Source organism: Hippopotamus amphibius, chromosome 3, assembly GCF_030028045.1.
Source record: "Hippopotamus amphibius kiboko isolate mHipAmp2 chromosome 3, mHipAmp2.hap2, whole genome shotgun sequence".
NCBI classification, from domain to species: domain Eukaryota; kingdom Metazoa; phylum Chordata; class Mammalia; order Artiodactyla; family Hippopotamidae; genus Hippopotamus; species Hippopotamus amphibius.
In genome coordinates this window covers 109,116,653-109,129,238 of record NC_080188.1, presented here as the reverse complement: position 1 = coordinate 109,129,238, position 12,586 = coordinate 109,116,653, and the positions used below count along the sequence as shown (strand labels likewise).

General features: G+C 34.0%; 2 pseudogenes; one reads left to right on the top strand and one right to left on the bottom strand.

Annotated features, from left to right (window-relative positions):
* The first annotated feature begins 1,288 nt into the window (after nucleotides 1–1,288).
* On the top strand, nucleotides 1,289–2,227 carry LOC130847996 (olfactory receptor 4C46-like; annotated as a pseudogene).
* A 3,309-nt stretch (nucleotides 2,228–5,536) lies between these two features.
* Nucleotides 5,537–6,472, bottom strand: LOC130850125 (olfactory receptor 4P4-like; annotated as a pseudogene).
* Between the last annotated feature and the right edge of the window lie 6,114 nt (nucleotides 6,473–12,586).

Genomic DNA, 12,586 nt, shown 5'->3' with positions numbered 1-12,586 from the left:
GGTTGAATTTAGAGGGAAAAGGTTAAGTATAAATTGACCTAATCTTGGCTCTACTCTTCATGAGCTGCTTGCTCTTGGGAAGAATCCTTAACTTAATCCTAAGTTTCTATTTCCTAATGTGCAAAATATTTATAAAAATAATATTGATAATATCTCATAAGTTTGCAGTGAGGATTACATCAGCAAATATGCACAAAAACACAAAGCACACTGTGTTCATTTCCCTTAATATTATCATTGTTATTCTAACTCTCATTATGTCTCTAAGATTGTCTCCTCATTTGAAAAATGGTATAATACCAACCATAGATGTTGTTGTCAGTATTAAATGGGGTCATATGTGCAAATTATTTGCTTCTATGCAATGACTATAGCAAAAAATCATTAAATAGTATGTATTACAGCTATTATATTGTATATAAAATATATTATATATAAAAATCATATTCCCTACATATAATATAAATATTATAATATTGTAGGAATACTATGTTTGTATATACATAATTATATATAACATGTATACAATACTTTATTATATCATATTAAATATATTGAATATATGATGTAATAAAATATTAATATTATATATTATATAACTCTCACAAAGTTATTGGATTTAGAACAACCAACATTACCAAATTTTTAAATAGTAGCTCCTGTATACTTCCTTTACATTCCTATCATCAATGACCTTATGTCAAGTATTTAAAAAATCTCCTAACTGGGGCTCTTGTGTCTGCCTTCTACCTCATTGTGGAACCTCAGCCCACTTCATCAAGGATGCCCAAAGACCTTTACTGTAGTTATAGATATGTCCAAGGTTCCCTCTTCCTCAGATTCTACTTCATCCTCTTACTCATATTCTCAATTACCTTCCTTAGTTCCCCATTTTCTAAGAATAAAAGGAATTTTTCTTACTTTTACATTCACTGTCTCTACATTCATACACTGCCTCACTTCTCAGGCTTACCAGCCAATGCACATTATGTATTACTTCAAGCTAGACATTTAGTCATCTTACATAATTAAGTGTACACACATGGACTCCTACTTTTGTGTTTCCTAAAGCTCCTTAGGGTTATACTCTTTACAAAATTGTTACTTGGGGGGAAATTTGAATAATCTTCAAGAATACAGAATCATTTTTCTAATTCAAAACAAACAAAAAAACTCTTAAGAATTCACAACTCAAGAGAATTCACATATTTAACATTTATTAGAGTAAATAAGTTTAATAAATTTAAGGTTGCATTAATTTTTTTCAGGCAATATAAATAACCATAACATGAAATACATGGAGAATAGGAACAATGTGACCGAGTTTGTTCTACTGGGGCTCACAGAGAATCCAAAGATGCAAAAAATCATCTTTGTTGTGTTTTTCATCATCTGTGTCACTTCTGTGGAAGGAAATGTGCCCACCATGGTCACCATCACTGCCAGCCCATTACTGGGGCCCCCCATGTACTTTTTCCTTGCCTATCTCTCCTTTATTCATGCCTGCTATTCATCTGTCAATACCCCTAAACTGATTGTAGATTCACTCTATGAAAAGAAGATCATCCTATTCAAAGGATGCCTGATCCAAATCTTTCCGGAACATTTCTTCAGAGGTGCTGATGTCACCCTGCTTACTGTGATGGCCTATGACCACTATGTGGCCATCTGCAAGCCTCTGCACTATGCAACCATCATGAACTGATGTGTGTGTGTGTCCTGCTTGTAGGAGTGGTGTGAGTGGGAGGCTTTCTTCATGCAACCATACAGATTCTCTTCATTATCTGATTACCCTTTTATGGCCCTAAAGTCATAGATCATTTTTTGTGTGACCTGAATCCTTTGCTCAATCTTGATTGCACTGATACCCACACTCTAGGATTATTTATTTCTGCCAACAGTGGGTTTATCTGTCTGTTAAACTTCCTCCTCTTCATGGTCTCCTATGTGGCTATCCTGTCCTCCCTAAGGACCCACCACTTAGAGGCAAGTCGCAAGGCCCTCTGCACCTGTGTCTTCCACATCACAGTGGTTATCTTGTTCTTTATGCCTTGTGTATTTATGTACATGAGACGTACAACTACTTTCTCAATTGATAAAGCAGTTGCTGTATTCTACATCACAATAACCCTTATGTTGAATCCCTTAATCTATATTGAGAAATGTCCAGATGAAAAATACCATTAAGAGCTTGTGTAGTAGGAAAGCTGTTTCAGGTGACAAATAAAATGTGCTTGGAGCCCAACACTGATTCAGCTGATGAAAGATGCAATGACACATTGTTTATGATCTCAGCAAGGAATACTAAAAGGTAAAGAAAAAAAATTAGCAACTATGAATCATAGATTCTGCATTAAATGGAGAATAAATAGGTGCAAGTTATGATAAAGAAATAAACCAGGACAACTCTTTGCATAGTTGGAAAAATCTACCAAATCAAGGCTTAGCTTTACCAGTCCATCCATGTTTATAAATCCATAGGCTTTTCTTCTAATAAGAACATAATGAATAATAAATATATTGGTATCAGGCAGTAATCTCTATAACAATCCAAAGGGGTAGGCACTACTATTATCCCTGTGAGGAAAGTGACAAAACATCAAAAGGGGATGGACATCAAAATAGATATATTGAAGAGTCAGCAACCAGAAGCTAACTGGTTTCTTAGATCATGCTCTTAACTGCATAGTATATTGTCAAGCAATGAAGAAAGAAAGGTAAGATATTTGCACCAGTTACCATTTATTGAATTAGAGACTGTGCTGGTCATGAGATTATATATATATATATATATATATATATATAATTTTTCTTACTAAATTCTAACAAATTTCCATAAGTAATTGCTCATTTTTATGTATCATAGTGGTAATATGTTGGTATTTTGATATTTAACTACTTTAGAGTTATAAAGAAATGGGTCATTAAACCTCCCAGAGGTAAGTAAAAGAGATTATATCAAGCTTTCAAATTCTTGCAGGCTCATTTCACCATCTTAGGATGCTAACCCATCAGAAAGAATGATGATTCAAATAAAAGAATATTTTAATGTGAGACAGGATTCCCTATTTATTAAATAAAGAGTTACCCTCCATAAAGCACTTGCCTGCTTGCTAATATCAGTTAGGAGGTTATTGTAGTTATTTGGGTGTGAGAGGATGGAAGACTAAACTCTTGTGGTGCCATCAAGTATGCAGAATGTAGTGGATTCAGCTGCATCCAGCTCAGACCCCCTTCATTGCTTCCCTGTACCCATGTTCCAGCTGCTATGTATCCAGGCTGCTAACAGCTCACAGCCCCACCCACCCTTCTAATTTGTAAAATTATGTACAAATAATAATTTGATCACTCACAATGTTTTAAGAGAGAATTTTGTGTTATTAAGAAAGCAAGATAATAAAAAAAAAATATCACCGCTTGAAAGAGTCCTTTAATGTGAATCTATTGTTTGATTACCTGAACTTCCATTTCATTTTTAGTGACAGGTTATTTGGTCAAGCTGAGTAATTATAGAGCCATTCCTAGAATATAAATAATTCAACAATATTTTTGTTTCCTTATTAGTAACTGCTGAGATAATAATTTGTACAATGCCTCTTTGCTCTAACAATTCTACTTAATTTTACCTCCCTTAACCTTTTTTTTTTCTGCTCTTTATAACTGTCTGTAGAGGGCAGTAGAGGGCATCCAGAATAACTGTAAATCTTGCATTGAATTTACATATACTAAAATACTGTCAGTATTTTAACTGTGTTTCTTTTCATAAAATCCTCTTATCCAGTCCTTTCTTTCTAATAATATTCATGTATTTTCTAAGATTTCTTTATTTAAATCCTATTCATCATGCAAAAAAATATATTTTATACAATTTTTTTCTGGTTTCTTTAGAAAATCTTTCTTAGAAGTTTCTTCATTCCAGTTACAAGATAGTTTAATATATTATGTTACAATGTATATTTTTAATTAATAAACTTTGTTTTCTTAAGTAGTTTGGGATTCACAGCAAAACAGAGTAGAAAGTACAGAGTTCCCATACATCCCCTGTCACCACAAACAGACACCTCCCCAAACAGATCAGCACATTTGTTACAATTAAAGGAATTTACATTAACACAACTTTATCACCCATATTCATAATTTATATCACCATACACTCCTGTTGTTTTACAATTTATGGGTTGGACCTTTATAATGACATAAATCTACTCCTGAAGTAATTTCATGTACAGAAGAATTTCACTGCCTTAATATGAGGGTGAGTCAAAAATTATCCACACTCTTGTTATATTAAAACTTCTGTAAATTCTACAGCCAGAGTGCAGATAATTTTTGACTCCCCTCCATAATTCTTTCTCCACTTATTCATATTTCTCTCCCCAACCTTGGCATCTGCTGATTGTTTTGCTGTCTCTACTGTTTTGCCTATTCCAGAACATCATGTAGTTGAAATCACAGAGTATGTAGTCTTTTCAGATTGGCTTATTTTACTTAGTAACAAGCATTTAGGTGTCTCCTGTGTCTTTCCATGGCTTGGTACCTCATTTCTTCTTAGCACTGATAAATAGTCCATTGTCTCGATGTACGACAGTTTATCTATTCACCTATGAAAAGACATCTTAGTTGCTTTTGAGGTTTGGTAATTATGAATGATGCTGCTATAAGCATTCATGTGTAGCCTAATCAACATTTGCATCTTGGTTTGTTTGTCTTTAGACCATATCTTATTTGTCTTTTGCTGGGTCTTCATTTTGTTTTGTTTGTTTCTTTATTTCCCCTCATTGTAGCAGGAAAGTTCTTTAGTTTGGGATCCAATAACTACTAATTTCTTACCTATTTTAGGCAGGTAGGGATTTGTCAACAATTTATTATTCAGTTTCTTAAGTTTTATGGGAAATGTTTTATATTCTGATCAATAGGTGGGATAATAGTCATTGTTTTTTCAGCATTCTGAAAGATTAATTCTTGCTCTGTCCTCACTAGTTATCATTACTTTTTTAACATGAAGTCAGGAGTGTTAACCTCCAGAAACCACATGAAAACAGATTCTACCTTACTTTATTTTACACAATTGATGTCTGAATGCCACCAGAGGATATATATGAGAATGTTCTATCAGAAAACTTATGATTTTTAAATTATAGATTTTTATCTTAATTACTATCACAGAATGTATGTCACATGTGCTCTGTCCCTAAGCCCTAATTTTTACAACACAACTATCATTCAAATAATTTTGCTTACTAAATCACTGATCAATATATTGTTTCCTTAATTTCATTTGGCCCCCAGATGTTTTTATTTTCTGCAAGCAACCCTACAGATACCATCTTAATATTCCACAAAATTAACCAAGGTTCCAATTGAGTTTGTATGCAAGAATTAGTATTTGTTTAGTCATAAGTTTAAATTTCTAACTTCTATTTCTCTTATTTGAGATCATGATGGAATACAAAAACCATGAGACTTCTTAGATTTTTTTCATTCACCTCAAGCTCTTTAATTTTATAAAATTGCTTACCTAAGAAGCTTCTTCAAATTAACTGTATGCTTTCTTCAAAAATTATCTTTGACACCAAACTTTCCTCATGCAATTTTTCATCTCTGTCTTTCTCAGTGTATAGATTAAGGGATTGAACATACGAGTGATGATGGTGTAGAAAAGTGCAAATATTTTGTCTTCAGGGAAAGTAGTAGGTGGTCTAAGGTAGATGAAGATTATAGGTCCAAAAAGTAAGATGACCACAGAGATGTGAGACCCACATGTAGAGAGGGCTTTGTGTTTTCCCTCAGCTGAATGACTTCTTAAAGTGAATAATACAATGCCATAAGAAACACATAAGACAGTGATGGTAAATAAGGCAATCATACCTGAACTGGCAACCACAAGGACACCAGTGATGTAGGTATCAGTACAAGCAACTTTAAGCAAAGGAAAGATATCACAAAAATAGTGATCAATTTCATTAAGAGCACAAAAGGGCAACTGAATCACCATAAGTAATTGTGGAAAGGAATGGACAGCCCCACCAGCCCAAGAAGCTAAGACTAGGGTATTGCACTTTGTCCTGTTTATGATTGTCACATAGTGGAGAGGTTTACAAATGCCAACATAGCAATCAAAAGCCATGGCAGTCAGAATGAAGACCTCAGTACTGCCAAAGAAGTGCATCGCAAAGACCTGTAACATGCAATTACTATAGGAAATGCTCTTTATTTCTACCAGCAGGTCTCCAATTAATTTTGGTGTAACACTAGAGGTATAGCAGATGTCCATGAAGGAGAAGTGGCTTAGGAAATAGCACATTGGTTGGTTAAAAAGAGAATTTTATAGAATGGAGACAAGGATCAGAAGGTTTCCTACCAACAAGGCAAGATAATAGAATAAGAAGAACACAAACCAAAATATTTGTATGTTCCGGTCATAAGAAAGCCCTGGAAGAATGAATTCTGAGATGTTACTCTGGCTTTCCATATATTTGAGCCTGGTGTATCTTATACACAAATGAATTATGAATTTGAAAGAAATAAAATAAAAATGGGTGAAAATTAACAGTATAATCTTAATAATATAAAATTTACTCAAAGAAAAATTCGTATGAGTAGAACATCAATATTAATTATTTTGATTTATTTAATTAAGCCATTTTGTCATTTTTGTTGTCTCCGATAAATCTATTGTGAAATAATTTCATGGTGGAAATAGAATATTTATTTATTTTACTCAATTTTACCAATAATTTTCAATATTTAGATACATTTTCAAAAATTAAAAACTTTCATTACTTTCATTGTTATTTAGATAACAAGAAGACTTTTAATAACTGACCTAAGTAAATGATGCATTTTCTTTATATTTTAAATGTGTTCCTTATATATTAGTTCAACTTTTCTTTTCTACCAATGTCTAGACAAATTCCCTGAATTACCTGGGAATAAATTCTCAAAAAGTGCAATTGTACTAAAACACCCCCACCTGAATTGCTGAACTTTAATTTGGATAGACACTCTTCTCCCCCATGTTATCAAGCATTGTCAATGGGTCATCATAAACCAGTGTAATTGCTGTTGTTTTCCAAGCAGAGAACAGTGAAAACCATACAGCAAAAGAATGTCAATTAATGACTGAAATTGTGAAAAATAGTCAGCAAAGTCATTCATTTTCATATTTACATTTCTAGTGTTCAACCTATTAATATATACTATATTATATATAATTAACAATCATATAATACAATTACCTAATTGTTAATTATGCATGTATATATACAAAATTAATAATTGCAGAATCAATCATTAATGGGTAGATAAAAATCACTAAATAACCCAAGGATGTTTGAATTGTACATACATCATTGCTTTTGTGAGAAATCTCTTGTTTTATATACAATCTAATGCACTAATATCTTATTTTATACACAATCTAATACACTTTATATACAATCAAAGGAGATGATATAGAAGGTAACTTAACTGTGTGGCCAAACAGGATTTGTTTCAATAATGAATATATGGAAAATTAATAGATTTGCATCTTTTGTATCTAATGTGTAGTCTTAAGACATAATTTAATCAGTACAAAATGAGTGAAGGATAGAGAGAATGCACATCCAGTAATTCTTTACTCATTGATGAGGAATTATCTGTACCAAATGCATTTACAATGGGTAATAACTTAGTCTGCATCTGATGTCACATTCATATCTGGACTCCCAAATGTCTATTTTAAAACCACACAATATTTTTGGCAAGATTATTTAGAAACCATAATCATTAGTGAATACTAAAATTAATATCTATGTTATTCATAGTCTAGAAGACTATTATAGATGGCAATGATTAACAGGTAGGCAATTTAAAATGTTCAGTAGGACATCAGTTCTATTCAATTATTATTATTCAATACCCAAAATTTTCTGTTTGTTCTTTTTATTTTCAAAATAATTATCAATCAGAATACTCAGCTGCAAAAGTAATGAAAGAATATTATAAAATTATAGGTGGGCTGTATTCACTGGCCTATTTTCTACTTATTGCAACTAATACTGATTGTTTATTAGTTAGTTTTATGTTAATTACTTTTATTTATTATTATTTTTAATTTATTTATTATTTTTTGGGGGTACACCAAGTTCAATCATCTGTTTTAAACACATATCCCCATATTCCCTCCCTCCCTCAACTCCGCGCCCACCCTCCCACGAGTCCCCCATACCCTCCTGGTCCCAGTCCTCTAAGGCATCTCCCATCCTCGAGTTGGACTCCCTTTCTTAGAAAAACAACTTCCCACTGGCTATCTATTTAACAGTTGGTACTATATATATGTCTGTGCTACTCTCTCGCTTCATCTCAGCTTCCCTTTCACCCTCCGCCCCCCTCAAACTTCGAGTTCTCCAGTCCATTCTATGCATCTGCATCCTTGTTATTGTCACTGAGTTCATTAGTTCCATTTTTAGATTCCGTATATGTGAGTTAGCATACAATATTTGTCTTTCTCTTTCTGACTTACTTCACTCTGTATGACAGACTCTAGGTCTAGCCAACTCATCACATATAGCTCCATCTCATCCCTTTTTATAGCTGAGTAATATTCCATTGTATATATATGTCACATCTTCTTTATCCATTCATTTGTTGATGGGCATTTAGGTTGCTTCCATGTCCTGGCTATTGTAAATAGTGCTGCAATAAACATTATGGTGCATGAGTCTTTTAGGATTATGGTTTTCTTTGGGTATATGCCCAGTAGTGGGATTACAGGATCACATGGTAGTTCTATTTGTAGTTTTTTAAGGAACATCCAAAGTGTTTTCCATAGTGGCTGTACCAACTTACATTCCCACCAACAGTGCAGGAGAGTTCCCTTTTCTCCACACCCTCTCCAACATTTGTGGTTTCCAGATTGTGTGATGATGGCCACTCTGACCAGTGTGAGGTGATACCTCATTGTGGCCTTGACTTGCATTTCTCTGATGATTAGTGATGTTGAGCATCTTTTCATGTGTTTGTTGGCCATCTGTATGTCTTCTTTGGAGAAATGTCTATTTAGGAATTCCGTCCATTTGCAGATTGGGTTCTTTGTTTTTTTTGGTATTAAGGTGCATGAGCTGCTTGTATATTTTGGAGGTTAATCCTTTCTCTGTTGTTTCATAGGCAACTATTTTTTCCCATTCTGAGGGATACTTTCTAGTCTTGTTTATGGTTTCTTTCACTGTGCAAAAGCTTTTAAGTTTCATGAGGTCCCATTTGTTTATTCTTGATTTTATTTCCATGATTCCAGCAGGTGGGTCAAAAAGGATCTTGCTTTGATGGATGTCATAGAGTGTTCTGCCTAGGTTTTCCTCTAGGAGTTTTATCGTGTCTGGCCTTACATGTAGGTCTTTAATCCATTTGGAGTTTATTTTTGTGTATGGTATTAGGAAGTGTTCTAATTTCTTTCTTTTACATGTAGCTGTCCAATTTTCCCAGCACCACTTATTGAAGAGGCTGTCTTTTTTCCATTGCATATTTCTGCCACCTTTGTCAAAGATAAGGTACCCATATGTGTTTGGGCTTACTTCGGAGTTCTCTATTCCATTCCAATGATCTTCCTTTCTATTTCTGTGCCAGTACCATACTGTCTTGATCACTATGGCCTTGTAGTATAGCTTGAAGTCAGGAAGCCTGATTCCACCAACTGCATTTTTCCTTCTCAAGATTGCTTTGGCTATTCAGGGTCTTTTGTATTTCCATACAAATCATAAGATTTCTTGCTCTAGTTCTGTGAAAAATGCCATTGGTCATTTGATCGGGATTGCATTGAATCTGTAAATTGCTTTGGGTAGAACAGTCATTTTCACGATGTTGATTCTTCCAATCCAGGAACATGATATGTCCCTCCAACTGTTTGTGTCGTCTTTGATTTCTTTCATCAATGTCTTTAAGTTTTCTGCATGCAGATCTTTTGCCTCCTTAGGCAGGTTTATTCCTAGGTATTTGATTTTTTTTGTTGCAATGGTGAATGGGAGAGTTTCCTTCATTTCTCTTTCTGCTCTTCTATTGTCAGTATATAGGAATGCAAGAGATTTCTGTGCATTACTGTTGTATCCTGCTACTTTACTAAACTCATCAATTAGTGCTAGCAGTTTTCTGGTAGAGTCTTTAGGGTTTTCCATATATAATATCATGTCATCTGCAAAGAGTGACAATTTTACTTCTTTTCCAATTTGGATTCCTTTTATTTCTTTTTCTTCTCTGATTGTTGTTGTTAACACTTCCAAAATTATGCTGAATAATAATGGTGAGAGTGGACACCCTTGTCTTGTTCCTGTTCTTAGAGGGAATTCTTCCAGTTTTTCCCCACTGAGAAAAATGTTGGCTTTTGGTTTTTCATATATGGCTTTAATGATGTTGAGGTAATTTCCTTCTATGCCCATTTTCTGGAGAGCTTTTATCATAAATGGACGTTGAACTTTGTCAAAAGTTTTTCTGCATCTATTGAGATGATCATATGGTTTTTTTCCTTCAATTTGTTGTTATGATGTATCACATTGATTGATTTCTGTACATTGAAATGAGTTTGGGAGTCTTCCACCTTCTGTGATATTTTGGAAGAGTTTGAGAAGGATAGGTGTTAGCTCTTCTCTAAATGTTTGATAGAATTCACCCATGAATCCATCTGTTCCTGGGCTTTTGTGTGTTGGGAGATTTTTAATCACTGTCTCAATTTCTGTACTTGTGATCGGTCTTTTCACAGTTTCTATTTCTTCCTGGTTCAGTCTTGGAAGATTGTATTTTTCTAACAATGTATCCATTTCTTCCAGGTTATGCAATTGATTGGCATATAGTTGCTTGTATTATTCCCTCATGATCTTTTGTATTTCTGAGGTGTCCATTGTGACTTCTCCTTTTTCATTTCTAATTCTGTTGATTTGCATCTTCTCCCTTTTTTTCTTGATGAGTCTGGCTAATGGTTTATCAATTTTGGTAAGCTTCTCAAAGAACCAGCTTTTAGTTTTATTTATTTTTCTTATGGTTTCTTTCCTTTCTTTTTCATTTATTTCTGCTCTGATCTTTATGATTTCTTTCCTCTGCTCACTTTGGGGTTTCTTTGTTCTTCTTTCTCTAGTTGTTTTAGGTGTAAAGTTAGGTTGTTTATTCGATAATTTTCTTGTTTCTTAAGGTAGGACTGTATTGCTATAAACTTCCCTCTTAGAACTGCTTTTGCTGCATCCCATAGGTTTTGGGTTGTTGTGTTTTCATTGTCATTTGTTTCTAGATATTTTTTGATTTCCTCTTTGATTGCTTTAGTAATTTCTTGGTTCCTTAATAATGTATTGTTTAGCCTCCATGTGTTTGAATTTTTTGCAGTTTTTTTTTCCTGCAATTGGTATCTAGTGTCATGGCGTTGTGGTCTGAGAAGATGCTTGATATGATTTCAATTTTCTTGAATTTGCTGAGGTTTGATTTGTGACCCAAGATGTGGTCTATCCTGGAAAATGTTCCGTGTGCACTTGAGAAGAAAGTGTAGTCTGTCGTTTTTGGATGGAATGTCTTATAAATATCAATTAAGTCGAGATGGTCTAATGTGCCCTTTAAAGCTTGCTTGTCTTTATTTATTTTCTGTTTGGATGATCTGTCCATTGATGTAAGTGGGGTGTTCAAGTCTCCCACTAGTATTTTGTTACTGTCAATGTCCCCTTTTATGGCTGTTAGCATTTGCCTTATGTATTGAGGTGCTCCTATGTTGGGGAGATAGATATTTACCATTGTGATATGTTCTTCTCGAATGGATCCCTTGATCATTAAGTAGTGTCCATCCTTGTCTCTTTTAATAGTCTTTACTTTCAAGTCTAATGTGTCTGATGTGAGTATTGCTACTCCAGCTTTTCTTTGGCTTCCATTTGCATGGAATATCTTTTTCCATCCCTTTCCTTTCAGTCTCTATGTATCCCTTGGTCTGAAGTGGATTTCTTGTAGGCAGCATATAGAATGGTCTTGTTTTTGTATCCATTCAGCCAGTTTGTGTCTTTTGGTTGGAGCATTTAAACCATTTACATTTAAAGTGATTATTGACATGTGTGTTCCAATTCCCATTTTCTTAATTGTTTTGGGTTTGTTTTTGTAGGTGTTTTCCTTTTCTTGTGTTTCCTACTTAGAGAAGTTGCTTTAGCACTTGTTGTAAAGCTGGTTTGGTGGTGCTGAATTCTCTTAACTTTGGCTTGTCTGGAAAGCTTTTGATTTCTCCCTCAAATCTGAATGAGATTCTTGCTGGGTAGTGTATTCTTGGCTGTAGGTCTCTCTTTTTCAGGACTTTCAGTATATCCTGCCATTCCCTTCTGGCCTGCAGAGTTTCTGTAGAAAGGTCAGCTGTTATCCTGATGGGTTTTCCCTTATATGTTATTTGTTGCTTGTTTCTTCCTGCTTTTCATATTTTTTCTTTGTGTTTAATTGTCATTAGTTTGATTAATATGTGTTTTGGTGTATTTCTCCTTGGGTTTATTCTGTATGGGACTCTCTGTGCTTCTTGGACTTGGTGAATTATTTCCTTTCCCATGTTGGGGAAGTTTTCCATTATAACCTCTTCAAATATTTTTTCAGACCCTTTCTT